A 27,900-nucleotide genomic window follows, 5' to 3' on the forward strand; every position below is an offset into this window, starting at 1 on the left:
GTCGGAAATACCAGTGCACACGCACACAAACACACATACACACAAGCACACACACACACACAATGTTTTTGTATTCCAGTAAAATAACTTCGGTTAAAGAGTGTTAAACAGCTCTACTACGATCATATACTGAACTACACTACAAAATCTGCACAAAGTCCATGAAAATAACTAACTTCAGTACACTGGATGTGGGCAATACGGATGAGAAAGCTACGACAGAAATAAAACTGTTTTATCTAATTTGTACCCTCTTAATGTATAATCAATTCTGTGATGCTTATCGATTTTTGATCATGCACCTTTTTATATTCATAACTTATTTTATAGGTTCTTATATCTTGTTTTTAGATAAATTATTATATACTGTATGGTTTAACTTGATGACTTAATATTCTGGTAGTGATACCCTGTCACTCACAATGTATTGTTTATGCTGTTTTAACATGTATTGTCTTTTATGATATGTATATCGAAATAAAGACTTCTTTGAAATTGAATTGAAACTAACTTCAGTAGACAGGACATTATTGTGAAACTTCAAAACCTAAAAACATTCACAATTGTCTTTTTCAATTGTCTACCCAAGGTGTATGATGTCACACAAGGCCACAAACGGCTTGTTCTTCACTCATGTCCAGTCTGCTGAACACAGAGGACACAGCCCCATGCCATGCCCTGAGGTCTTAGAAACAGGGGTATAGGTTATACCTGCTTGACAAGGCGATGCGCCAAGTCATGCCATGCGCACACTTGATATAGAGCAATGAGGCGCTTGTTAAGCGCGACTACTTACCGTAAGGGTCTCAAGGCGCTGGGGGTAGGGGGGTGCATGGCATGTGTTTTTAATAATGCTCTGGGCACAGCCGTCTAAGAATGTTTTGATAAGCCAGATGGGGTAAATTTTTTGTCCCCATCTTTCCTGGCACCAATGTAGCCCTAGTCTGGTTAGTTATTCAAATCCTAGCCTTCCTCAATCCAGACATTATTTCCTGAGGTGAGCCTCACAGCAAAACAGAGAACTCGGCCCTACAAAACAAAGAAGAAGGCTGTTAACTGACTAATAACACACACTGAGATGTTCTTCCCTTCTCATTGATAGGCCCACCTCTCTCTCCTAATAATCCCCCACCCCGCAAACCACCAGAACATACGAAGCACCCAACGCCGCTAGCAACCAGTGGAGGGAGAGAAGGCAGAGAAGGTGAAAAGACACACTATTCAAGTAAGTATTGTTCTACTTCAGTTCATCTGAGAGCACCGATGGTCAGGTACCAGCTGCCAGCCCCAGAACCTCCAGCTTCAACCACCAACATTCTATCTCTGAACATTCCAATACTCCAAAACCTAACACATCCTTTCCCTTATAACAGCAACAAATTATATCAAACACATCGTGTATGACACCACCCACCATGAAACAATAACCCCATGAAAATATTCATATTGACACACTATAAGGAGGAAAAAATGTATTCAAGATGAGAAACAACCATTACAACGCAACTTTTACAACGCACTACCATTACAACGAAACTTTTACAACGCAAAAACCATTACAACGCATGTTTTTACAACGCAGGCACCTTTACAACGCATACCATTACAACGTAAGTATTGGTAAGTATATAATTATATTTTAAATTTTATATGTTTGGGTTTTTATAAGGGGTATTTTTAGGGTTGAGGGTCAGTTTTCAGTTTTTGGGTAAAGGGGTATTTTTAGGGTTCAGGGTCAGTTTTCAGTTTTTGGGTAAAGGGGTATTTTTAGGGTTCAGGGTTAGTTTTCAGCTTTTGGGTAAAGGGGTATTTTTAGGGTTCAGGGTCAGTTTTCAGTTTTTGGATAAAGGGGCATTTTTAGGGTTCAGGGTCAGTTTTTAGTTTTTGGGTAAAGGGGTATTTTTAGGGTTCAGGGTCAGTTTTCAGTTTTTGGGTAAAGGGGTATTTTTTGAGTTCAGGGTCAGTTTTCAGTTTTTGGGTAAAGGGTATTTTTAGGGTTCAGGGTCAGTTTTGGGTTTTTGGGGTACAGGGGTATTTTTAGGGTTCAGGGTCAGTTTTGGGTTTTTGGGTAAAGGGTTATTTTTAGGGTTCAGGGTCAGTTTTGGGTTTTTGGGGTACAGGGGTATTTTTAGGGTTCAGGGTCAGTTTTGGGTTTTTGGGGTACAGGGGTATTTTTAGGGTTCAGGGTCAGTTTTGGGTTTTTGGGGTACAGGGGTTTAAGGTAAAAATAAAATAAAATTAAATTTAAATTAAATCAATTAAATAAAATTAAATAAAATTAAATAACATTAAATTAAATTAAATTAAATTAAATTATATTATTTTCAATTATTTTTAATTAAAAAAAATTAATATATACTTACCAATACTTACGTTGTAATGGTATGCGTTGTAAAGGTACCTGCGTTGTAAAAACATGCGTTGTAAATACATGCGTTGTAAAAGTTTTTGCGTTGTAAAAAATTCGTTGTAATGGCATGCGTTGTAAAAGTATGAGTTGTAACGTCATACATCCATTCAAGATGTCAACATCTTATGAGGGATACAATAAAATAAGTACGTTGTGTTACATTACATTATCCTTGAATTTTTGTGGTACGGACTTCCTTCTTTAAGACGGCTACTTTGGACATCAACCAATTCAGACATATTGGATCTTTCTGCCTCCAATCTCTCGCAAACACACCTAGCCTTGGAACTAAGTACCACGACCACCTTACTCTTGTTCCACACTTTGCCAATTTGAAGTATCAGCACGTGATCTTTGACTTCTCTCACCAAAGCTGGTTCTTTTGTAAAGCGCTCTGACACCTTCGGGTAATGTTCGCGTTATATAAAATCGCATTAAATAAATAAATAAATAAATAAAATAAAAAGGGACGGGGGAGGCAGCCGTGTCACATCGGGTTCCCACCAAGAAGATCTTTCTTAGGCTGTCAACAGAGAGCCACAATCAGTGCAGAATTTCATTAATTGTACATTTGCATGTTTTTCTATTTGTTTCTCTTCCCTGTGTGACTTTACAACTTGTACATTTGCAATTTTTTTCTGTTTGTATCTTTTTTGTAACTCATGTAATCCTAAGTCCTTATGTATCACAACTGGTTCTTTTGTAAAGCGCTCTGACACCTTCGGGTAATGTTCGCGCTATAGAAAATCGCATTAAATAAATAAAAATTTTTTAAAAAAAATAAAATAAAGCTGGTAAAAAAAAACAGAACCCAACCTTTTGAATGTGACAAGTAATTTTAATTCTAACGTAGTCCTCTGCTTTAACAGACACCGCTATCCCCATCTTACATTTGCTCTTATTACCATAGCACTCCTGCACAGTACTGTACAAGTACAACACATATTTTACCTTGTCTCTATCCATACATTTCCTTCCCATCTATTCCTTTCTCAAATGAGATCCAGCTACTCTTCCCCTTAATACCGAAAAAAGAGAAATCCCCATACTAATGTGTGGCGTCGTTCTCATTGCTCACAACAAATCCTTGATTACTTTCTCCTAAATTAAACCATTCACTACAGCCAACTATCACTTTGGTGATGCAATTGACTCTCGCAACAAGATCATTGCTGCAAGGGTGATACAACAAAGTTTTTTATTTTTTATTCTTGACACCATTAGCTTCCAAAAGCTACGTAATCTCTCTAGATACTAATTGGGGACCATTGTCGGTCACTAGTTCTCTGGAAAACCTTCCCTGATTAACACGTCCTGGAAAAATTCATTGATCACACCAGTGTTGACGCTATTAACACATTTCCCCTCAGTCCATTTAGAGATATAGTCAACCAACACCAGGACATATTTGAGTGAACTTCCTAAGACACCAAAAGGCCTTGACACATCAAAAACCCAATTTGCATAACAGTGCCCCATTACTGGCCACAGGGTTAATAGGTGTTGGCACAGTAACTTGTGACTTGTCACTTAACACACAGGCATTGCACTCTCGCACACAATGAGGTTTGGCACTCAGCCAGGGAATGGGAGGCTGGGCATGTTTTCTACCCAGGCTGTAATGCTGCCTGGGTGGAGAACATGCAAAGTGACGGCCGGCCCAAGCCTCATGAGCACTTGGAGTGGGCAAACCACTCCTCCCCTGGTCTGTAAGCAGAGCAGCCCCGCCCCAACACAGCTGACCAAGGACGGAAAAATACAGTTATAATAACAATGAGTTTATTTTTCCCTTTTTGACCTGCTTTGTTGGGTGACGCTCCTCTGCCTTAGCGGAAGAGCAGTCCCTGGTCTAGACTTATTTAAACTTTGCAGTGAAGTTCTGTTATCGTTTAAAAAGGCAATCAAATACATGATTGCCAATCATACTATTCTGGTCAGTTAGGCTATACTAACGTGTAAAAGTATCCGCAGTGTGATTATTAGAAATGGGGGTGGGGTTTTTGAAGAATATTTGGAGTCCCTTCCCTTTGACACATAATCCCAGCTAGGATATATATGACAAAAGATGTCAGTGATGGCACTTTACTAGGCTTGGGCAGAGTTCACAGAGTTTTACTCCGCAGAGCTCAGCAAAGTGCCAGAAAAGTTCAGCTGCGCTCCGCGGAGTTCTGCCAGCAGCAGAGTTTGTTAATTTGCACTGCTTGCACTGATTTTTAGCGCCAGGAGTTTTCCCCTCGCTGTAAAATCAGCACAAACTGCATTATGCATTGCACCAGAGGGCACTGCTGTTTCTGCCACTCGAGTAGACATTATACTCGAGTGGCAGCTTCCTCAACGTGAGCGGTAGATTTCTCAATTCGAGCAGTTACAACCTGCCATGACCGCCCAAGTTGAGAAGTGGAGATCTAGCGCGCAATTATTTCTCACAAGTGCTCGCCAACTTAACATTGGTAAGCCACTCGAAAGAAACGGCTCGGCTCCGCGTCACTTATCTGAGTTTTTCGGAACCAAAACTCCACAAACTCAGCTGGCAGAGCGGAATTGTTCGCCCACCCCTACACTTTCCAGAGCGGCTTACTGCCACTCATTTCATTCTGCTTACAACAAAGCACTGTATCAGCATAATGCTTCTTTTTGCCAGTGCCTTGCACCCTCCCCCCCCCCCGCCCCGAGATCACTTGAGGACCCCCCCAGGAGGGACCGCCTTAAGTTTGAAGACCCCTGCCCAAGAGGCATATGAAATAATTTCTTTTTGCAGTAACTTCTTTTCTTCATCAAGACTGCTCTCACTCCTATGCTACAAACTCTTCGCCATTAAAAAGACGACACTATTCAATTATGTGCTCTTCAAGTTTAAACCATCTAACAGCACCGATAGTCAGGCAGCAGCTGCCATCCTTGGAATATCCAGATTCCACCACCAACATTCTATCCCTGAACATTCTAATACTCCTATGCCCAACCGAAGGCAGGTCAGAGGACAGGGGCCACATCATTCTCTGACTACGAAGTCGCCATGCAATGCATCAAGAGGCCCTGAATCCGTGCCTGGAATGATTCATTGAAGTCATTGAGATCTGACAAATCAGGGAGTGAACACGCTGACTTAAACTCACCGTAGTAGCACGCCTAAGCAGAGTTCCGCTAAGCGGAACTCCGCAAAAGTGCAAAACAAAACTCTGCCGCGCTACGCGGAGCTCCACAAACTGTGGAGTGTTTTAGATAAATGCCTTTTGCATTGATTTTCAGCGCCGCGTGTTTGTCCGCTTTGTGCAATCATCGCGAACGGCACCAACCACAGGGCAACCGGGCCTGCTTCCTTTCTGCCACTCGCAATGAGAAATCCGACTGCCCGCGTTGAGAAATCTCGCCGGAAGATTGATTTTCCACTCTCACACTAGCCAACTCGATGTTGACGATCGCGAATGAGGAAACATCTCACCAGAAGGTGGATTTTCCTCGCTCGTATTTGCCAGCTTGATGTTGACAAAAACTTCGCTCAGAACTCCGCGAGCTCCACGCAACACGGAGTGCGGAAAACTCTGAGAGTGGAGCGGAGTTCACTGCCCAGGCTTACGCAGTAGGCTTCTTAAAATAGGAACCTGAAGACCTGAACTCCGTAGTTTCATACAGGCAGGTGAACAGACGTCTATGGACGGTAGGAGAATTAAGAAATCCTCCTTTACCTCAAGAATCTGGGCAAACAATCAGCAGGACAATCTCCTGGGACATACGGAACAGTGAGAAACCCGTAGGAGTGAATACGCAGCAGGTGTGGCACAGCCCTGTAGGGTAAAATGTACAAATAACAGTCAGAAACCATCAAGGAACCCAGTTCTCCCAACTGGCAGGCTGCAGTAATAGTCACCAGAAAGGCAAGCTTAGCAGATAGCCAAGGAAAAGGAGCAGATTCGAGAGGGTCAAAGGGAGGTTCCTAGAGACCCTATAAGAGTAAAGCTAGATCCCTAAGGGCAGAGACGAGTAAATTATGATTTACGGACATTTGATCGTGGGGCGAACATTGACTCACTCTTGATACCGGTGTGTGCAACGCAGTGATTACCCCTTTCATTACAGGGGACCCCTCCGTGCCCCTATGTGCCTTGACACCCTGCTGATGGTTACTGCACCACATAAAACTGCATCCCTGTTTAAATAGGCACTGCAGTGCAGGCGGTGAAATGACGTGTCTGGAAGTCCACATACTGTGGATTATCAGCTGACGATGGCGAAAAATCTTAAATAACTAGGTCACTGAGTGAACAACAGCAGTCACAGAACCTATGGACACTATGGGGCCGATTCCGATCTGGGTCGAAAGCACTCCGACCGAGCCGGATCTGGAGTGTTTTCCGACCGATCCGGACTCCTGCAGTCCGACAGAGCGAGTACTATGTGGCCGTATGCTGTCGGACCCGGTTTGGTCGGACAGACTGAATGGGTACGTCGCGGACAAGTGCGCCCCCTACAGTGGGTACGCGCCGGTGCCATCTGCACCGTACATGCCTGTGTTGGGGAGACTCATGGGTCTCCCCATGTGTCCGAGTCGTAAGCCTGCAGGTAACCGGGGGTCCGATGCGGACCCCCAAAGTCTAACTCTAGGAGCTATCGCGAGCAGGACACTCCGACGCGATCTGGCTGTCCGAATCGAGCATTGTACCAGCCCCGTCGTGAAATGTCTCCATTGCGTGCCACGGTTCACTTGTGACCAAGTCGTACGGAGCGGTTCGGACCGGGAAACGATTCGGACGGAGATTTCGCGCTTGTTCGCATCGTACTTCGACGTCCCGACCCGTGTATGACTCGGACGAAAATTCAGCCTCCGAATTGAACCCGCTAATACCGAACCCGATTCGGTGACCTACCGACCGAGATCGGAATCGGCCCCTATGGAATGGGTCACAAGAATGAGGGTGAATCCCTGATCATTGTATCGGAAAGAAAAAAAGGTCCAGTGTTTAACAAAACAGGAGACGATAGATGGATGCCACAATTTCTGAATGTAAAGGGTTACTTCCATGAAACAATTTCACTTCTTTTAACCAACCCTTTCAACATCAAAGCTGTGTTGAGAAGATGGTGTAGAGATGCAGAGGAACGGCAGAGGTCCACAGAGTAGAAGAAAAGAGTGGCAGTTAACCGGGGCACCTAGCGGCAAATGGAGGAAAGCTTAGTGCGTTCCATACAGACCACATGGCCGACATGGTGCCACCAGAAGCAGCATCACTGCCTCACCCCATAAATCTTTTGCTGAAGCTTTGGGAGGAGGAGTAGTGGTGAGGAAAATAGAAGCCAGAAAGGCTGAGGGATGGACAGGGCATCCACCCTCATGTCTTACACAGCAGGTCTCTATATAAAACTGAGAAAGGAGGGCATTGTGTCTGGATGCCCATATCCAACCAAGGGAGATGACTGACAGCAGATGAATTGCCTTTCTGCCACATGGCGTAAATGACTGCTGATGGGAAGACCCTCCTGAGCAGGTCTGCCAATGCACAGTCTCATTCTAAGTAATTAGAGGCCCAAATGGAAGAAAAGAGATGAGATTCTGTGCAAAAACAGAGCTCAGGTGTCATCAAAGCTAGTAAGGTCCACCTTGTGCCCAATTGACAATTCACATGCCCAATTGACACCTTGTTGTCCATATGAATCAGGACAACCTTGCCCTGCAAGTGATGGGTAAACCCCTATATAACCCGGAAACATGTCAAAGTTCCTGCTAATTTGAGGAATGGAGAACATTGCATTGCATCCAATGCCTTTGCACCTTCAGGCCCTCCAAGGCAACCTCTTTTGTGGTAAGACCAACTACAGCCACAACAGACAGAGGGATCCCCAACTGCTGGTGTACCTGAACAAATGAATCCATGCCATCGGAAATGTGAAAACAACAAGTGATGGACTGAATGTGGATCAATGTCACACAGTCCCCCAGTCAAAAGATCTGGGCCCAAATCCATCGTTTTTTTGCACTCCACACCACCCTGGGTTAGACAATGGCGATATGCAAATCAGCTCTGACCCTGTTGCCCCATGGGAACAGTCCAGTCCGAACTACAAAAGCCATGTCCTTCCCAGAACGGAATCAAGCATCCGAGGACCGGACCGGTTTCGAGGTAACACCTCTCTTCAGCCCGGCTAGCTTGACTCCAAGTGGTGTGGAGTGCCTGGGACCCACGTCTGGGCATCCCCAGCGCACATAGGGCGGCAATTGCAAAAACAACAAGTGATGGACTGAATGTGGATCAATGTCACACACTCCCCCAGTCAAAAGATCTGGGCCCAAATCCATCGTTTTTTTGCACTCCACACCACCCTGGGTTAGACAATGGCGATATGCAAATCAGCTCTGACCCTGTTGCCCCATGGGAACAGTCCAGTCCGAACTACAAAAGCCATGTCCTTCCCAGAACGGAATCAAGCATCCGAGGACCGGACCGGTTTCGAGGTAACACCTCTCTTCAGCCCGGCTAGCTTGACTCCAAGTGGTGTGGAGTGCCTGGGACCCACGTCTGGGCATCCCCAGCGCACATAGGGCGGCAATTGCAAAAACAACAAGTGATGGACTGAATGTGGATCAATGTCACACACTCCCCCAGTCAAAAGATCTGGGCCCAAATCCATCGTTTTTTTGCACTCCACACCACCCTGGGTTAGACAATGGCGATATGCAAATCAGCTCTGACCCTGTTGCCCCATGGGAACAGTCCAGTCCGAACTACAAAAGCCATGTCCTTCCCAGAACGGAATCAAGCATCCGAGGACCGGACCGGTTTCGAGGTAACACCTCTCTTCAGCCCGGCTAGCTTGACTCCAAGTGGTGTGGAGTGCCTGGGACCCACGTCTGGGCATCCCCAGCGCACATAGGGCGGCAATTGCAAAAACAACAAGTGATGGACTGAATGTGGATCAATGTCACACACTCCCCCAGTCAAAAGATCTGGGCCCAAATCCATCGTTTTTTTGCACTCCACACCACCCTGGGTTAGACAATGGCGATATGCAAATCAGCTCTGACCCTGTTGCCCCATGGGAACAGTCCAGTCCGAACTACAAAAGCCATGTCCTTCCCAGAACGGAATCAAGCATCCGAGGACCGGACCGGTTTCGAGGTAACACCTCTCTTCAGCCCGGCTAGCTTGACTCCAAGTGGTGTGGAGTGCCTGGGACCCACGTCTGGGCATCCCCAGCGCACATAGGGCGGCAATTGCAAAAACAACAAGTGATGGACTGAATGTGGATCAATGTCACACACTCCCCCAGTCATGGGTTACAGGGTCAGCGCTGATTTGCATATCGCCATTGTCTAACCCAGGGTGGTGTGGAGTGGAAAAACGATGGATTTGGGCCCAGATCTTTGGACTGGGGTGAATGTGTGACATTGATCCACATTCTGTCCATCACTGTTGTGTTTGCAATTACCGCTCTAAGTGTACTGGGGATGCTCAGACGTGAGTCCCAGGCACTCCACACCACTGGAATCAAGCTAGCCGGGCTGATGAGAGGTGTTACCTCGAAACCGGGCCGGTCCTCGGATGCTTGTTTCCGTTCTGGGAAGGACATGGCTTTTGTAGTTCGGACTGGACTGTTCCCATGGGGCACAGGGTCAGCGCTGATTTGCATATCGCCATTGTCTAACCCAGGGTGGTGTGGAGTGGAAAAACGATGGATTTGGGCCCAGATCTTTGGACTGGGGTGAATGTGTGACATTGATCCACATTCTGTCCATCACTGTTGTGTTTGCAATTACCGCTCTAAGTGTACTGGGGATGCTCAGACGTGAGTCCCAGGCACTCCACACCACTGGAATCAAGCTAGCCGGGCTGATGAGAGGTGTTACCTCGAAACCGGGCCGGTCCTCGGATGCTTGTTTCCGTTCTGGGAAGGACATGGCTTTTGTAGTTCGGACTGGACTGTTCCCATGGGGCACAGGGTCAGCGCTGATTTGCATATCGCCATTGTCTAACCCAGGGTGGTGTGGAGTGGAAAAACGATGGATTTGGGCCCAGATCTTTGGACTGGGGTGAATGTGTGACATTGATCCACATTCTGTCCATCACTGTTGTGTTTGCAATTACCGCTCTAAGTGTACTGGGGATGCTCAGACGTGAGTCCCAGGCACTCCACACCACTGGAATCAAGCTAGCCGGGCTGATGAGAGGTGTTACCTCGAAACCGGGCCGGTCCTCGGATGCTTGTTTCCGTTCTGGGAAGGACATGGCTTTTGTAGTTCGGACTGGACTGTTCCCATGGGGCACAGGGTCAGCGCTGATTTGCATATCGCCATTGTCTAACCCAGGGTGGTGTGGAGTGGAAAAACGATGGATTTGGGCCCAGATCTTTGGACTGGGGTGAATGTGTGACATTGATCCACATTCTGTCCATCACTGTTGTGTTTGCAATTACCGCTCTAAGTGTACTGGGGATGCTCAGACGTGAGTCCCAGGCACTCCACACCACTGGAATCAAGCTAGCCGGGCTGATGAGAGGTGTTACCTCGAAACCGGGCCGGTCCTCGGATGCTTGTTTCCGTTCTGGGAAGGACATGGCTTTTGTAGTTCGGACTGGACTGTTCCCATGGGGCACAGGGTCAGCGCTGATTTGCATATCGCCATTGTCTAACCCAGGGTGGTGTGGAGTGGAAAAACGATGGATTTGGGCCCAGATCTTTGGACTGGGGTGAATGTGTGACATTGATCCACATTCTGTCCATCACTGTTGTGTTTGCAATTACCGCTCTAAGTGTACTGGGGATGCTCAGACGTGAGTCCCAGGCACTCCACACCACTGGAATCAAGCTAGCCGGGCTGATGAGAGGTGTTACCTCGAAACCGGGCCGGTCCTCGGATGCTTGTTTCCGTTCTGGGAAGGACATGGCTTTTGTAGTTCGGACTGGACTGTTCCCATGGGGCACAGGGTCAGCGCTGATTTGCATATCGCCATTGTCTAACCCAGGGTGGTGTGGAGTGGAAAAACGATGGATTTGGGCCCAGATCTTTGGACTGGGGTGAATGTGTGACATTGATCCACATTCTGTCCATCACTGTTGTGTTTGCAATTACCGCTCTAAGTGTACTGGGGATGCTCAGACGTGAGTCCCAGGCACTCCACACCACTGGAATCAAGCTAGCCGGGCTGATGAGAGGTGTTACCTCGAAACCGGGCCGGTCCTCGGATGCTTGTTTCCGTTCTGGGAAGGACATGGCTTTTGTAGTTCGGACTGGACTGTTCCCATGGGGCACAGGGTCAGCGCTGATTTGCATATCGCCATTGTCTAACCCAGGGTGGTGTGGAGTGGAAAAACGATGGATTTGGGCCCAGATCTTTGGACTGGGGTGAATGTGTGACATTGATCCACATTCTGTCCATCACTGTTGTGTTTGCAATTACCGCTCTAAGTGTACTGGGGATGCTCAGACGTGAGTCCCAGGCACTCCACACCACTGGAATCAAGCTAGCCGGGCTGATGAGAGGTGTTACCTCGAAACCGGGCCGGTCCTCGGATGCTTGTTTCCGTTCTGGGAAGGACATGGCTTTTGTAGTTCGGACTGGACTGTTCCCATGGGGCACAGGGTCAGCGCTGATTTGCATATCGCCATTGTCTAACCCAGGGTGGTGTGGAGTGGAAAAACGATGGATTTGGGCCCAGATCTTTGGACTGGGGTGAATGTGTGACATTGATCCACATTCTGTCCATCACTGTTGTGTTTGCAATTACCGCTCTAAGTGTACTGGGGATGCTCAGACGTGAGTCCCAGGCACTCCACACCACTGGAATCAAGCTAGCCGGGCTGATGAGAGGTGTTACCTCGAAACCGGGCCGGTCCTCGGATGCTTGTTTCCGTTCTGGGAAGGACATGGCTTTTGTAGTTCGGACTGGACTGTTCCCATGGGGCACAGGGTCAGCGCTGATTTGCATATCGCCATTGTCTAACCCAGGGTGGTGTGGAGTGGAAAAACGATGGATTTGGGCCCAGATCTTTGGACTGGGGTGAATGTGTGACATTGATCCACATTCTGTCCATCACTGTTGTGTTTGCAATTACCGCTCTAAGTGTACTGGGGATGCTCAGACGTGAGTCCCAGGCACTCCACACCACTGGAATCAAGCTAGCCGGGCTGATGAGAGGTGTTACCTCGAAACCGGGCCGGTCCTCGGATGCTTGTTTCCGTTCTGGGAAGGACATGGCTTTTGTAGTTCGGACTGGACTGTTCCCATGGGGCACAGGGTCAGCGCTGATTTGCATATCGCCATTGTCTAACCCAGGGTGGTGTGGAGTGGAAAAACGATGGATTTGGGCCCAGATCTTTGGACTGGGGTGAATGTGTGACATTGATCCACATTCTGTCCATCACTGTTGTGTTTGCAATTACCGCTCTAAGTGTACTGGGGATGCTCAGACGTGAGTCCCAGGCACTCCACACCACTGGAATCAAGCTAGCCGGGCTGATGAGAGGTGTTACCTCGAAACCGGGCCGGTCCTCGGATGCTTGTTTCCGTTCTGGGAAGGACATGGCTTTTGTAGTTCGGACTGGACTGTTCCCATGGGGCACAGGGTCAGCGCTGATTTGCATATCGCCATTGTCTAACCCAGGGTGGTGTGGAGTGGAAAAACGATGGATTTGGGCCCAGATCTTTGGACTGGGGTGAATGTGTGACATTGATCCACATTCTGTCCATCACTGTTGTGTTTGCAATTACCGCTCTAAGTGTACTGGGGATGCTCAGACGTGAGTCCCAGGCACTCCACACCACTGGAATCAAGCTAGCCGGGCTGATGAGAGGTGTTACCTCGAAACCGGGCCGGTCCTCGGATGCTTGTTTCCGTTCTGGGAAGGACATGGCTTTTGTAGTTCGGACTGGACTGTTCCCATGGGGCACAGGGTCAGCGCTGATTTGCATATCGCCATTGTCTAACCCAGGGTGGTGTGGAGTGGAAAAACGATGGATTTGGGCCCAGATCTTTGGACTGGGGTGAATGTGTGACATTGATCCACATTCTGTCCATCACTGTTGTGTTTGCAATTACCGCTCTAAGTGTACTGGGGATGCTCAGACGTGAGTCCCAGGCACTCCACACCACTGGAATCAAGCTAGCCGGGCTGATGAGAGGTGTTACCTCGAAACCGGGCCGGTCCTCGGATGCTTGTTTCCGTTCTGGGAAGGACATGGCTTTTGTAGTTCGGACTGGACTGTTCCCATGGGGCACAGGGTCAGCGCTGATTTGCATATCGCCATTGTCTAACCCAGGGTGGTGTGGAGTGGAAAAACGATGGATTTGGGCCCAGATCTTTGGACTGGGGTGAATGTGTGACATTGATCCACATTCTGTCCATCACTGTTGTGTTTGCAATTACCGCTCTAAGTGTACTGGGGATGCTCAGACGTGAGTCCCAGGCACTCCACACCACTGGAATCAAGCTAGCCGGGCTGATGAGAGGTGTTACCTCGAAACCGGGCCGGTCCTCGGATGCTTGTTTCCGTTCTGGGAAGGACATGGCTTTTGTAGTTCGGACTGGACTGTTCCCATGGGGCACAGGGTCAGCGCTGATTTGCATATCGCCATTGTCTAACCCAGGGTGGTGTGGAGTGGAAAAACGATGGATTTGGGCCCAGATCTTTGGACTGGAGTGAATGTGTGACATTGATCCACATTCTGTCCATCACTGTTGTGTTTGCAATTACCGCTCTAAGTGTACTGGGGATGCTCAGACGTGAGTCCCAGGCACTCCACACCACTGGAATCAAGCTAGCCGGGCTGATGAGAGGTGTTACCTCGAAACCGGGCCGGTCCTCGGATGCTTGTTTCCGTTCTGGGAAGGACATGGCTTTTGTAGTTCGGACTGGACTGTTCCCATGGGGCACAGGGTCAGCGCTGATTTGCATATCGCCATTGTCTAACCCAGGGTGGTGTGGAGTGGAAAAACGATGGATTTGGGCCCAGATCTTTGGACTGGGGTGAATGTGTGACATTGATCCACATTCTGTCCATCACTGTTGTGTTTGCAATTACCGCTCTAAGTGTACTGGGGATGCTCAGACGTGAGTCCCAGGCACTCCACACCACTGGAATCAAGCTAGCCGGGCTGATGAGAGGTGTTACCTCGAAACCGGGCCGGTCCTCGGATGCTTGTTTCCGTTCTGGGAAGGACATGGCTTTTGTAGTTCGGACTGGACTGTTCCCATGGGGCACAGGGTCAGCGCTGATTTGCATATCGCCATTGTCTAACCCAGGGTGGTGTGGAGTGGAAAAACGATGGATTTGGGCCCAGATCTTTGGACTGGGGTGAATGTGTGACATTGATCCACATTCTGTCCATCACTGTTGTGTTTGCAATTACCGCTCTAAGTGTACTGGGGATGCTCAGACGTGAGTCCCAGGCACTCCACACCACTGGAATCAAGCTAGCCGGGCTGATGAGAGGTGTTACCTCGAAACCGGGCCGGTCCTCGGATGCTTGTTTCCGTTCTGGGAAGGACATGGCTTTTGTAGTTCGGACTGGACTGTTCCCATGGGGCACAGGGTCAGCGCTGATTTGCATATCGCCATTGTCTAACCCAGGGTGGTGTGGAGTGGAAAAACGATGGATTTGGGCCCAGATCTTTGGACTGGGGTGAATGTGTGACATTGATCCACATTCTGTCCATCACTGTTGTGTTTGCAATTACCGCTCTAAGTGTACTGGGGATGCTCAGACGTGAGTCCCAGGCACTCCACACCACTGGAATCAAGCTAGCCGGGCTGATGAGAGGTGTTACCTCGAAACCGGGCCGGTCCTCGGATGCTTGTTTCCGTTCTGGGAAGGACATGGCTTTTGTAGTTCGGACTGGACTGTTCCCATGGGGCACAGGGTCAGCGCTGATTTGCATATCGCCATTGTCTAACCCAGGGTGGTGTGGAGTGGAAAAACGATGGATTTGGGCCCAGATCTTTGGACTGGGGTGAATGTGTGACATTGATCCACATTCTGTCCATCACTGTTGTGTTTGCAATTACCGCTCTAAGTGTACTGGGGATGCTCAGACGTGAGTCCCAGGCACTCCACACCACTGGAATCAAGCTAGCCGGGCTGATGAGAGGTGTTACCTCGAAACCGGGCCGGTCCTCGGATGCTTGTTTCCGTTCTGGGAAGGACATGGCTTTTGTAGTTCGGACTGGACTGTTCCCATGGGGCACAGGGTCAGCGCTGATTTGCATATCGCCATTGTCTAACCCAGGGTGGTGTGGAGTGGAAAAACGATGGATTTGGGCCCAGATCTTTGGACTGGGGTGAATGTGTGACATTGATCCACATTCTGTCCATCACTGTTGTGTTTGCAATTACCGCTCTAAGTGTACTGGGGATGCTCAGACGTGAGTCCCAGGCACTCCACACCACTGGAATCAAGCTAGCCGGGCTGATGAGAGGTGTTACCTCGAAACCGGGCCGGTCCTCGGATGCGTGTTTCCGTTCTGGGAAGGACATGGCTTTTGTAGTTCGGACTGGACTGTTCCCATGGGGCACAGGGTCAGCGCTGATTTGCATATCGCCATTGTCTAACCCAGGGTGGTGTGGAGTGGAAAAACGATGGATTTGGGCCCAGATCTTTGGACTGGGGTGAATGTGTGACATTGATCCACATTCTGTCCATCACTGTTGTGTTTGCAATTACCGCTCTAAGTGTACTGGGGATGCTCAGACGTGAGTCCCAGGCACTCCACACCACTGGAATCAAGCTAGCCGGGCTGATGAGAGGTGTTACCTCGAAACCGGGCCGGTCCTCGGATGCTTGTTTCCGTTCTGGGAAGGACATGGCTTTTGTAGTTCGGACTGGACTGTTCCCATGGGGCACAGGGTCAGCGCTGATTTGCATATCGCCATTGTCTAACCCAGGGTGGTGTGGAGTGGAAAAACGATGGATTTGGGCCCAGATCTTTGGACTGGGGTGAATGTGTGACATTGATCCACATTCTGTCCATCACTGTTGTGTTTGCAATTACCGCTCTAAGTGTACTGGGGATGCTCAGACGTGAGTCCCAGGCACTCCACACCACTGGAATCAAGCTAGCCGGGCTGATGAGAGGTGTTACCTCGAAACCGGGCCGGTCCTCGGATGCTTGTTTCCGTTCTGGGAAGGACATGGCTTTTGTAGTTCGGACTGGACTGTTCCCATGGGGCACAGGGTCAGCGCTGATTTGCATATCGCCATTGTCTAACCCAGGGTGGTGTGGAGTGGAAAAACGATGGATTTGGGCCCAGATCTTTGGACTGGGGTGAATGTGTGACATTGATCCACATTCTGTCCATCACTGTTGTGTTTGCAATTACCGCTCTAAGTGTACTGGGGATGCTCAGACGTGAGTCCCAGGCACTCCACACCACTGGAATCAAGCTAGCCGGGCTGATGAGAGGTGTTACCTCGAAACCGGGCCGGTCCTCGGATGCTTGTTTCCGTTCTGGGAAGGACATGGCTTTTGTAGTTCGGACTGGACTGTTCCCATGGGGCACAGGGTCAGCGCTGATTTGCATATCGCCATTGTCTAACCCAGGGTGGTGTGGAGTGGAAAAACGATGGATTTGGGCCCAGATCTTTGGACTGGGGTGAATGTGTGACATTGATCCACATTCTGTCCATCACTGTTGTGTTTGAAATGTCCAGTGTCACCAGAAAGTGTGCATCATAATCCAGACTCTAGGATCATGTAGAGATTATCAATGTCACAGCAGGGGCTTAAAATGAAAATAGGCCCAAGGCACCAATACCCTCATGACAGCCAACAGGCCCAAGGAACCACCACTAACCTCATGGCAGCCATGAAGCACTGGCCCCTAAGCAAACGAAGGCTGATGTGTTTAGACCTGTCAGATAGTCTGTACACTGTCCTCCTCTACTCTGGAAGGCAATCAGAGCACATGTCTGTTGTGATCTGAGCTAGAACAAAAAGTCTATCACTTTCTGTTTACTGGTGCTGCATAAAAAATTCGACTTAACTGTCTTGAAAGATCCTGCCATATCAGAGCTAGGAAGCACTGTGCAGGCCCCACTCCTAAATATAGTAACAAGGCAATTAGATACATTAGAAGAACAGAGACAACTGGTGAAACAAAGCAACCTAGCAGCGCAGAGGCCTACAACAGCAACATCCCTACCACAGCTATGGCAACTTAGTGGGGTAGATTGTCACATGCATCAACCAACCAGCCTGCTGAGCACAGGACAGGAACTCAAGTAAGTTAAGATTAAAGAAACAAAAACACTCACCACCCTGCTGCTGTGTTTGACTGAAGCTGCAATCGTGGGGTTAACATTTCTGTGGGGAGACAGAAAAAACAGTTGCCACCATGGGAGCATAATGAATGTTTACTGGTAGGTAAGACCCGAGGTCTTTCGGTTCTGAAACCGTAGAGATATCGATCGAAGGCAAATCCGACCGACATCATAATCAGGCCCTTAATGCTTTAAGTCTTTACTATCTGACAAGACAATAGATATGAGTGGGAAAATGTAGTTTGAATAAAGCAGACATCTTTTATTTGTGTACAAGGGTGTTGCTCTGTCTCTTCTATTCCATTTGTTTGTAGGTTGAGGTTATTGTGGTCTGTGGTCTTTGACATCACTTGGCTCTTCACCATGGGTCAGGTGCGGCATTTGTGGTTGTGGAATGTCTTAAGAGTGTCCGCTCTTGTGGGACTGAAGGCTCCATTTTAATAGCTATAAGGCAGTTATTAGTCCCCTTTGCAAGTCCCCTATGTTTAGCCTTTATGGATTTGTTCGGACCTGAAGTTAAGCTATGCTCATTAAACTAAACGAGCAGACTCATAGTGGGTAAGCTTTGGGAAAGTAGAATACTGAAGGGATCACTGCAATTTCGAAACAACAATTTCAGGAATGGTTTTTAAACTCCGTATAATTTCGGTTAATGTAAATGGTTTATTGAATAAGCAAAAGTAGGGTGGGTTCACAAGATGGCTAGCTTATTTTTCGCCACAAGTCCTCTTCCTCCAGAACACCCACCTTAAAACAAATACTCCATAACTTTTTATCCACAAATCTTTTTCTAAGGTGTAGTTTGCTTCTGCAGGGATGGCAATAAGGGGGTGGCCATATATTTTAGCCAGGGGCTAGACTGGGAGTTTATCCAAGTCCAAAGAGATCCTTATGGTCGATGGATATGGGTCACATCTTTAATTTTGTCAACTATTATGCACCAATTATAGATGACCCTACATCTATTATGAAGATTATTGATATACTAAGAGGGGCTATGGGCCCTTTTATTTTTGGGGGCGGGGATTTTAATTATATTCAAGATCTGGCAAAGGATACTTCGAATAAAAAAAAACCAATTTGAAGCCAAAGACTACAAAAGTAATAGACGTAATAAATCAAGATTACCAGTTAATCGATCCATGGCCTAGAGCCCATTGGGAAGACTTACAATATACCTGCTACTCTGACAATTTCAGCCAGTATCTCGTATTGATTTTTTTTCAAATTTCTCGCTCTTTGAACTATTCTTTTTCGGATGTAGGGGCCAATTCATTCTCAGACCATTCGCTGGTCAATTTAGAAATAGAAATAGATGAAGGAAGGAGGATACGGTCCAGGTGGCAGATGGATGGACTCCTTCTCTCAAACCAGCAATGGGTAACTAGCACAAGAAAATGGATAAAAGAATCTTTCCAGGATAATAAGGGCACAGCAGCACTTTTTTCAGTCTGGGGGGCCTTTAGGGCCTCAGTTCGTGGGCAGATGGTGGCCTTCATGGCCGTGCAGTCAAAAATCCGAAGGACCCGCAAATTAGAACTTAAGCTGGCAGTCGAAACTGCTTTGTTGAGGAAGAATGCCTCCTTAAGGGGAAGAGATATAGCCGAGAGGCAGCTCAATAAAGCAAAGCCGGAGTTAAGAGAGTTCTTTACCATAGAAGAAATAAATAGTTCCCGGACATTTCAGCAGCGAGTTTACGAAGAAAGTCAAATGGTAGGAACATTTTTAGCCTGGTCGACTAAAGTAAAACAGGAAGCAGCATTAATTACTGAATTGCTGGACGCTGAGACAAGGGCCTTGGTGATCGACAAGGATAGGTTCCCCCACATTTTTCTGGATCATTATGATGAGCTATATGCTACTTAATATATGGTTGTGAATACAACAATATTCTGGTTACATAAACCTCCTGCATTCTTCAAATACGCAGGCAGAGGAGATTCAAGTAGATATGTCAGGAGTTGAAATTAAGCTAGCCCTTACCACATTGCCGAGAGGAAAAGCCTGTGGAAACGATGGCCTCAACAGAATTTTATAAAGTGTTTGCAGAGGAATTAACACCTTTTTTGTTTGAGCTTTTTAATTATGTGAAAGCGGGTGGTTTGGTTCCCTCAGCTTCTAAAGAATCTATCATTGTCAGTTTTGTAAAAAAGGGTAAACAACCCAGGGACATCAATTCGTATAGGCTGATCAGTTTATTGAATTCTGATGATAAAATTCTAATGAAAGTCTGGGCTAATTGTTTTACTCCAGTTGCACAAAAAGTGGTCCATAAGGACCAGACAGGGTTTGTTGCAGGGAGGTTAATGTGTACAAATACTGGATTTTTAGCCCAAGCACTCGATTTGTTTTTAACACTAATCAAACTCCAGCACTTATTATGATGGTTGACACAGAAAAAGTGTTTGATTTGGTCAATTAGGACTCTCTTTTTTATGGTCTTGACAGGTTTGGGATTCCCCGCCAGGTTATTAATATGTTATATAACATTTATCAAGGGGTGCAGGCACAGGTTTTTATTAACTCTAACCTGGTTTGGACAGTAAATGTAAATTGGGGGACCAAGCAAGGCTACCCTCTGTCCCCTGTGCTTTTGACTTTTTTATTGCACCCCTGGCTACCAGGATCAAAATTAATGGGGGGTTAAAAACACCAATATTAGGAATGTCGAAATTAAAGCTATTTCCAGATGACATTATCCTTTACTTCAGTCCAGAAAGACAGAATATCAAAATAAGACTAACAGAATTTGCACAATTTGAATTAATTGGAGGGTAATAAATCAATGCCGAAATATTAACAATCAATTGTTCAATTGATTTTCTCCCCGACAAGCTTAAACACTGTAACCTTATGGGTATACAAGGAGAGAAGGAGCCACTGCTAAGGTATTATACAGCAAGTTTATTTAGGCTTTTCTTCACAAGACCGCTGAACAGTTCACTCTAAATGTCCCAGGGGATTCGGTATCTTCCTGCTTTTATCTTCGGTTGTCTTCCCCAGCCCGGTCTCACCGTCTCGCCCGGTTTCCATAGGAGAAAAGAAAACGTGGCAATTACTTCACTGCTTGAGTCAAACTAATAAAAGGGGAAGGGAGTAAGGGTAACTATCGTGAGGTGGACAGACCGAACTACCGTCACCAACACCGACTTCGCAAGTACAGTAGCCCGAAGTGATGTGAAGTGCTCAAAGTAACTGGTGTCCTGGTCCCTCCCACTCCCTCTGTTACCCGGTTTCCCCTTTATGAAAATGAAGAAGGTTTCTAAAGCGCCCCCGTACCTGGTTGAGCCATGCCTCTTCCTGCGTGTGGCTGGGCGGTGCGTGGGGTCGGTGGCCTCCTGGCTTCTCCCTCGGCGGGGCTTCCGGGTCTCCCTCTCGCTCCGACGTTCCGTTGTCGGCTTGCTTCGTCCCGGGTTTGCTGGATCTCCACCCCGACTCGGCGTCCTCCATTCCTGGTTCTTTATGTCTGTTTCCTCTCCTGGGCTCGATGTCTCCCCACCACAGCAGCAACTCCGCGTCTTCGGGGTCCTCCTTTTCTTCGGGAACGGCCAACGGGGATAGGCTGACATCCTCTGACGTCAGGGGGTTGGAATCACAGCCAGGGAAGTCCAGGCTTCCCTTAAAGGGCCCGGACCAGTCCTGTAGGGGAGATGGAAAGTCAGTCACGGGGAACGATAACGGTGACTCCGTGACCCTGTGACAACACCAAGCCCTTTGTCCTGACCTTATTAGATATTTAGAGATATATGTCACCAACTAGTATGTGGAAATTTACAGATTGAATTATCAAGCCATGCGGAAAAAAATAAAAAATGTATGCGAGAAATGGTCATTTCTACCACTTACACTGTTCGGTCGTCTTTCCCTTATAAAAATTTCCATATTACCTCTACTTGTTTTTCTTTTCATAAATGATACCATTAAAATCAATTTGATGTATTTTAAAGAGCTGGAAACGATTTTCCGACAGTTTATCTGGAGTAAGAAGGCTCCGAGGGTAAAACTGGCCGTGTTCCAACTAATCAGGGTGGGCTTGCACTACCCCAAGTTCGTATATACTATGAAGCAGCCTTTCAAGATATAATAGTTTGTTTAATCGACTGCAAGGGATCTGTTGAAAATTCTTTTCTTAATAAGATGGTGCAGGAAGAAAGATCTCAGATTCCGGTCTTCTTAAAAACAGCTAAACTCCACAAAAAGACTTCGCAGGGGTATGGTACTACACTTCAGACTTCTTGCTCTAAGAAGGCCTTTTCCACAGGGCATGAGTACTTGAAGCTTACAGAATGGAAAATCTGGGACTCCAAATCCAGACCAGTCACCAGTGGGTTTTAAAGAGTTAAGTCATTTTATAGTTGGTGGGAGATGTATTAACTGGCAAGAGGTCCAAGGTGAGGTGACTGGAGTGAGCTTTTTTGGGGAGATATCTCCAGATTTCACATCTATTTCACATCTATTAAATAAGTACTCTTCTCCATGTAGTTCAGGTCCCACTCCGCTTATGGCTGCTCTATTCAGTGCAAAGTTAAGGGGGGTGGAAATTTGCCATCGCTTTTTACGGTCCCAAGGAGAGTCAATAATGGTTAATCAATTCCTAACAAAGAGGACCCAGGAGAAGGAATGTATTTTCTCAAATCGGGAGTGGCAAGCTATTTCGCAACTTTGTAGTAAGGCTTTTGTAGCGGACAATTTTAAAAGAATGTTTTTTTGTCACGTTGGATGGCGTGCTAAACCCCCAAAGCACTCCATAAGATGCGTAAAGAAATAGAGAGTAGATGCTTTTGCTGCCAGTTAGCTGGCAAAGGAGGCTGCCTCCATACTTTTTTTACCAGTCCAATGCTCGGACAGTTTTGTGAGGGAGTCTTTGCCCACTCTAAGCCTTGGATTACAGAAAAGATTGGATCCTGTGGCGGCAATAGCACTTTTTGGTACCGTCAGTAAGAGACAAAACCTAGCAATGTCTAGCGGGGCAGAGACATTCCTGGTAATTGCTTCCCTTGAGGTGCCCTCTTTGATACTTCAGAACTGGGGGACCCCCAAGGTACTCACCTATGCGGAGTGGTATAATGAAATGATACGAACCAGGAAATTGGAAGAAGCTTATGCTAAGAGAGTCAGTGTCATTAAACGATTTATTATTGTATGGAAATATATGGAGCAGTTGGAAATCGGCTAGTATAGGGGGGTGGAAATGTAATGCTAAGTTATAAATTGCACCTGGTTTTAGCCGTTTTGAAATGGAAAAAAATGAAAGAAAGAAGGGAAAGGAAGATTTTTTTTTAAATGCACTTCATAGGTTTTTATCGGATTTATATCGGATTTGAAAGCACTGCACTTTATTTGGCAAGACTTTAGTAAGTTCTACTTGAAGATTAAGGCTTAACACCATATACAGATAATGAATTGGCATGCTGCACTTTAAGGAAAGGTATAGTCGAAGAAGCCTATGCTAAGAGAGTCGGTGCCATAGAAGATATACTACTGTATGGAAATAAATGGAGCAGTTGGAAATCGGTTAGTGGAGGGGGGGGGAATTATAATTACACTTGGCTTTAGGAAGAAAATAAATGCACTTTATGGTGTTTATTGGATTTGAAAGCACTGCACGGTATTACATTGTATATGATGGATGATGGCATTTTATTGTATTAAGCTAAGCTTTACTTGAAGATTAACGTTCAACACCATATATAGATGACTATCATGTTGCACTTTAAGGAAAGGAAGTTCTTTCAAAATGCCATTATTTGTGTTAAAGTCAATATTTAATACAATAATGTATATTTGTTAAATTGATTGTACCAGATTCTCGTTTTATCTATGTTTCTGCTAAATCAAAAATAAAATAAATATGCTCATTAAACTAAAATTCCCTTTTCTGATTGAGCCATTTCCCAATGTTAACATCCATCTGTTTACATTTTCCTAAGACTTCATTTAAGATCTGTCTCCCAATAAAAATGTAGGCAAGGGTGATTTACCATACTATTGCGCATAAACTGGATTCACTTTCCATTGCACCAAAAGTAAGATTTGGTTATATACACTAGTCAGATCTGAACTTTTACTGGGTCCTTTCATCCTTATTCTGATGACAATACTACAGCGACTAATGGCTCCCCAGCTCTACACAGGAACCAAATAAATGTCATGTCTGTTGTGCTAACACCATACACATTTACATAAAAATCGGTTGGATTTGATGCAGATGCTCCATGGTTTAAAGCTTCCCTGAACAGTTGCAAAAGCAAATATTGCCAAATTGAAACTAACTTTAAAAAAAAACACAAATGAGAGGTAAACCTTTACAGACCTTTAGAGGCTGAATTAGAACCCAGCTAGTGGCTTGCCAGCCAGGCAGGTCAGCAGATGCCACAACCTCTGCCAACAATGGATAACCATCCCTATCTAGAGCCCCCCCCCCCTGAGTAGGGCGAACCTCTATACCGAAAGTGCATTTGCATATACATTGGGCGAACTTTCATCACAGCCGAATATTGAGCATACTTCCATGTTGATGCAGCCTGCTCACACTCTTTTTCTGTCTAAGCTGTGCCCAAAGTGGGAGCGGTAGGGAGCAAGAGAGGAGCATTTTCCCTGATGTGCAGAGATTGTTTTCCCTATGTGTCAGGAACATTTTTATATTTTCCTCAATGAGTGGGCCATGCCATTTTTGTTGGCCCAAGGCAGAAAACACAGTGTCAGAAACCACCCTAAAATGGAACAGCTCTGTGACCATCAGACCTCCATATCCAGAGTTTGCGGTTCTAATATCAGAAATGTGGTGGTTCCCCAACCTTTCAATGAGTGTTTCCACAATATCATTGTGTGCAGAACATCATAAGACGTAATCTCAAAGTCAATAATATTTTTTTACTTTGTAAAAAAAAATGCTGTTCATATAATTTATTTTAATATTGTTGTAATGTTGTTTTTGCTTTATTTTCGTAAGCTTCATTTACTTCTTAAAGTTCATTTAGTGTTTTTGTTTGCTCATTGAAGCAATAATTAGATTTTTGGGGGATTTATAGAATATTCTCTGTTATGTATCTTATGTAAAAAAAAATATTTTTTCATAAGTTTAAATTGTGGAATTCCTTTATAATTATTTTTCAGGTTGTTTGGTTTGTAGGGGAAAAGAGTGGAAAGTGTTTTTAAATAACAAGTGATTGTACAATTTATAGTTTTTTTTGTTTTGTATTTACTTTGTGCAGTAAGTAGGTACAATTATTGTTTTAACTTACATGATTTTATATGGGTGGTTGGGTTTGTTGGTGAATAGGGTAGCAGGTTTTTAATATACTGAACTAGTGATATGAATATTTAATTAATTATTTAGTAAATTCCTGTTTCCTTTTTATTTGATAAATTGAATACTTACTACCTTATATTGAATAATTATCGGTTGGTAGGTCTCTAAAGGAATGGGTTGGGAAGTGTTTAAATACTAAAACTTAATAAAATATGTTAGTTAAAATATAATTGTAGTTATACTTTGTTTTTCATTTTGTAATACTTGTAATAATTAATATAAAGTTAGTGATTGTATTACAATTCAAAGTTTTTATATACGTATTCATTTATTATTTTATTGGTATTATTTTAATTCAAAGTCTAAAGATAAATGTTATGCATAGTTTAGGTAGTATTTAATTAGATTATTCATTTAATTGGGGAGAAGAGTTGTTGCATTTTTTTTAAATTGTTTTTTATTGACTTCGTTTTAATATTATTTTCTGCAATTCCAATGTGTTAAGTACTATTAACTTATGTAGTCGATATCAAAGTTGCTTTGCTTTAATTGAGACAGGTTGTCACTTTTTTATCAAAGACATAATAAGTAATAAGAATTAACAAATAATTTTACATTGAAAATATGGATTTACTTTTTCTTATAAAAATAAATTGAAAAATTATAAAGTAGTAATAGGATTTATAGATGTATTTATTTTAAGGATCGATACATTATTTGATTCTTTGATACTTGTTTTTCAAAATGGGTATGGGTTTTAGTTTAAAATACTAAATATAAACTCTAAAAAACTACTAACCTTCCCCAATGGAAGCCATAGTGGAATTAAAACAATAATCTGAACTTCCCAAAATAAAGCACTTTCCCCAGTCGTAGATTGTTTGGCATGAGATTAGTAAATCTGCACTCCCTAAAATTAAACAATTTCCCAACCGTTGTTGGGCTGGAGTGAAAATAGTAAATTGCACTCTTTAAAAATCAAACATTTTTCCCAATAGTAGTTTTGTTGGAGTTAGAATAGTAAGTTTGAACTCCCCGTAATCAAAGAGGTTTTTTTGACTGAGTTTGTGTTTTAAATTTATACATCGGTGGGTATACAGAGACATATTTCAGGTTAAGTGGTAGTGTCACCCCAATAATCTTACCCAGCTCACGTGTTATCTGCTGCCAATACGATTGGATGGCTGGACAGGTCCAAACGTTGTGAAAGAAGTACCCTATTAGCCCCTTACATGTCAGACAGTCTAGGGATATTGCTCTCCCAATTCTATGGCGACATGTCTGCTCATAGTAGTCCCGGTGGAGGATCTTGAATTGAATAAGTCATAGTCTAGCTCTAATTCCCACTTCTCTCGGATGCATCAAAGCGCATCCCAGTCCAGATTCTCTAATTTGTTTCCCCACTTCACTTTCCCATTTACCTCTCAGTTTCTTCAGGGCATCAGGTCCATTATTGTAGATTGTTTTATAGATGAGGGAGACTCCCATTTCTTCCAGTTCCCCCATTAATAACTGGTTTTCCAAGGGCGAGTATTTAGGGTGGTCATTGTCAATACCCTCTGCCCCCCAAGCGTGCCTAAGTTGTAAATATCTAAAATATTGTGTGTTGTAAAGTACATAATCACGTTGGAGGATTGAAAAGAAATTAGACTACCTTCCTCAAGTAGATCTCTGACTTTGGAGATACAAATAAGATCCTAGGCGTCAAAACCCTTCAGTTTTCCAATTTCTTTAAACCTCGCTTCTGCCCATGGTGAGGTCTCCCGGGTGATCCTATGTTCCCATCCTATATATTTAGTCATCTTGAGCCATGCTTCAAACTTCACTTGAGTCCCAAGTAATAGGCGCCCCATTACTTCCCGCCCCCATAGAGATAATTTTTAAAGGGACGGTTCTGGAACTGTGTTCTTTCTAACACATAGGCCGGGTGATCGCTAGCCATGTGGCCCCAGTTGTTTATAACAATCAGGTGGGGTGCCCAATAGTAAGTTCTCATATCTGGGAGGGCAATACCACTATTGTATTATTTTCATTGTAGTGTCCTAGGGGCAACTTTGGGTTGTTTGTTGTTCCAAAACAGCTACCAGAGCTCATCATACATTTTGGTAAACGTCTCATCAGGGATCTTACAGTAGGTATTTTGCAGGACATATAAGAATTTCGGTAGGGTGACCATTTTAAACATGGCTGTCCTGCCTGATATAGTTAGAGGCAGTGCCCTGAAGCAGTCCGCGTCAGCATGCAAGTCCGCCTATATCTTCTTTAGATTTTGGTCTAGGCAACTTTCTGGTTCTGGTTTTACATGAATTCCAAGATATCGAAATCCCTCTCAATCCATTTGCAGTGTTCCATGGAGATCCAACAGGTTGAGGAGCCCACCAGTAGAGAAAAGGACCGATTTATCCAATGTGGATTATACATTTTTAAACAAATTGTTATAAATATTAATTTATTTTATAAAATGTTGGTTTTTAAATTGGAGTTTAAAAAAAAAAAATCCAGTAACATAAAGTAATAGTTTATTTGTTATAATTGACTTGTGTCTTTCCTTGTTCTGGCTGTGTCTTCCCTGTTCCCTGGCTTGAGTGTAGAGTGTCAGTTGATGGCAGGCAGGCTGAGCGGCAGGGAGGCTGCTCCTGGTGGGGTATTCTATCTACCTATCTTCTTCTAATGAACTTACCCTGTAACTAAGCTTCAATAAATCCAACCTATTTTATATACCTGGCTACTTGGACTTTCAATTTACCACATTATTACTTTAGTAACTTAAAACAATAATACTATTTAATTATATAGGAGTTTTGTATGGTTGTTTTATTAGTTTGCTTTTTATGTTGTTTGTATGTGTATACAATAGCTTAAATTATTGTAATGTTTGAGCAATTGTTTTTAGGTAGTTTAGTCCTTGGTTGTTTGAAACAAGAAATTATTATTATTAGTATTGTTATTATGATTGTTATTATTATTTGGTGCGTCTGTTCGAATATT

Source organism: Lissotriton helveticus, chromosome 9 (assembly GCF_964261635.1).
Source record: "Lissotriton helveticus chromosome 9, aLisHel1.1, whole genome shotgun sequence".
Lineage (NCBI taxonomy): Eukaryota > Metazoa > Chordata > Amphibia > Caudata > Salamandridae > Lissotriton > Lissotriton helveticus.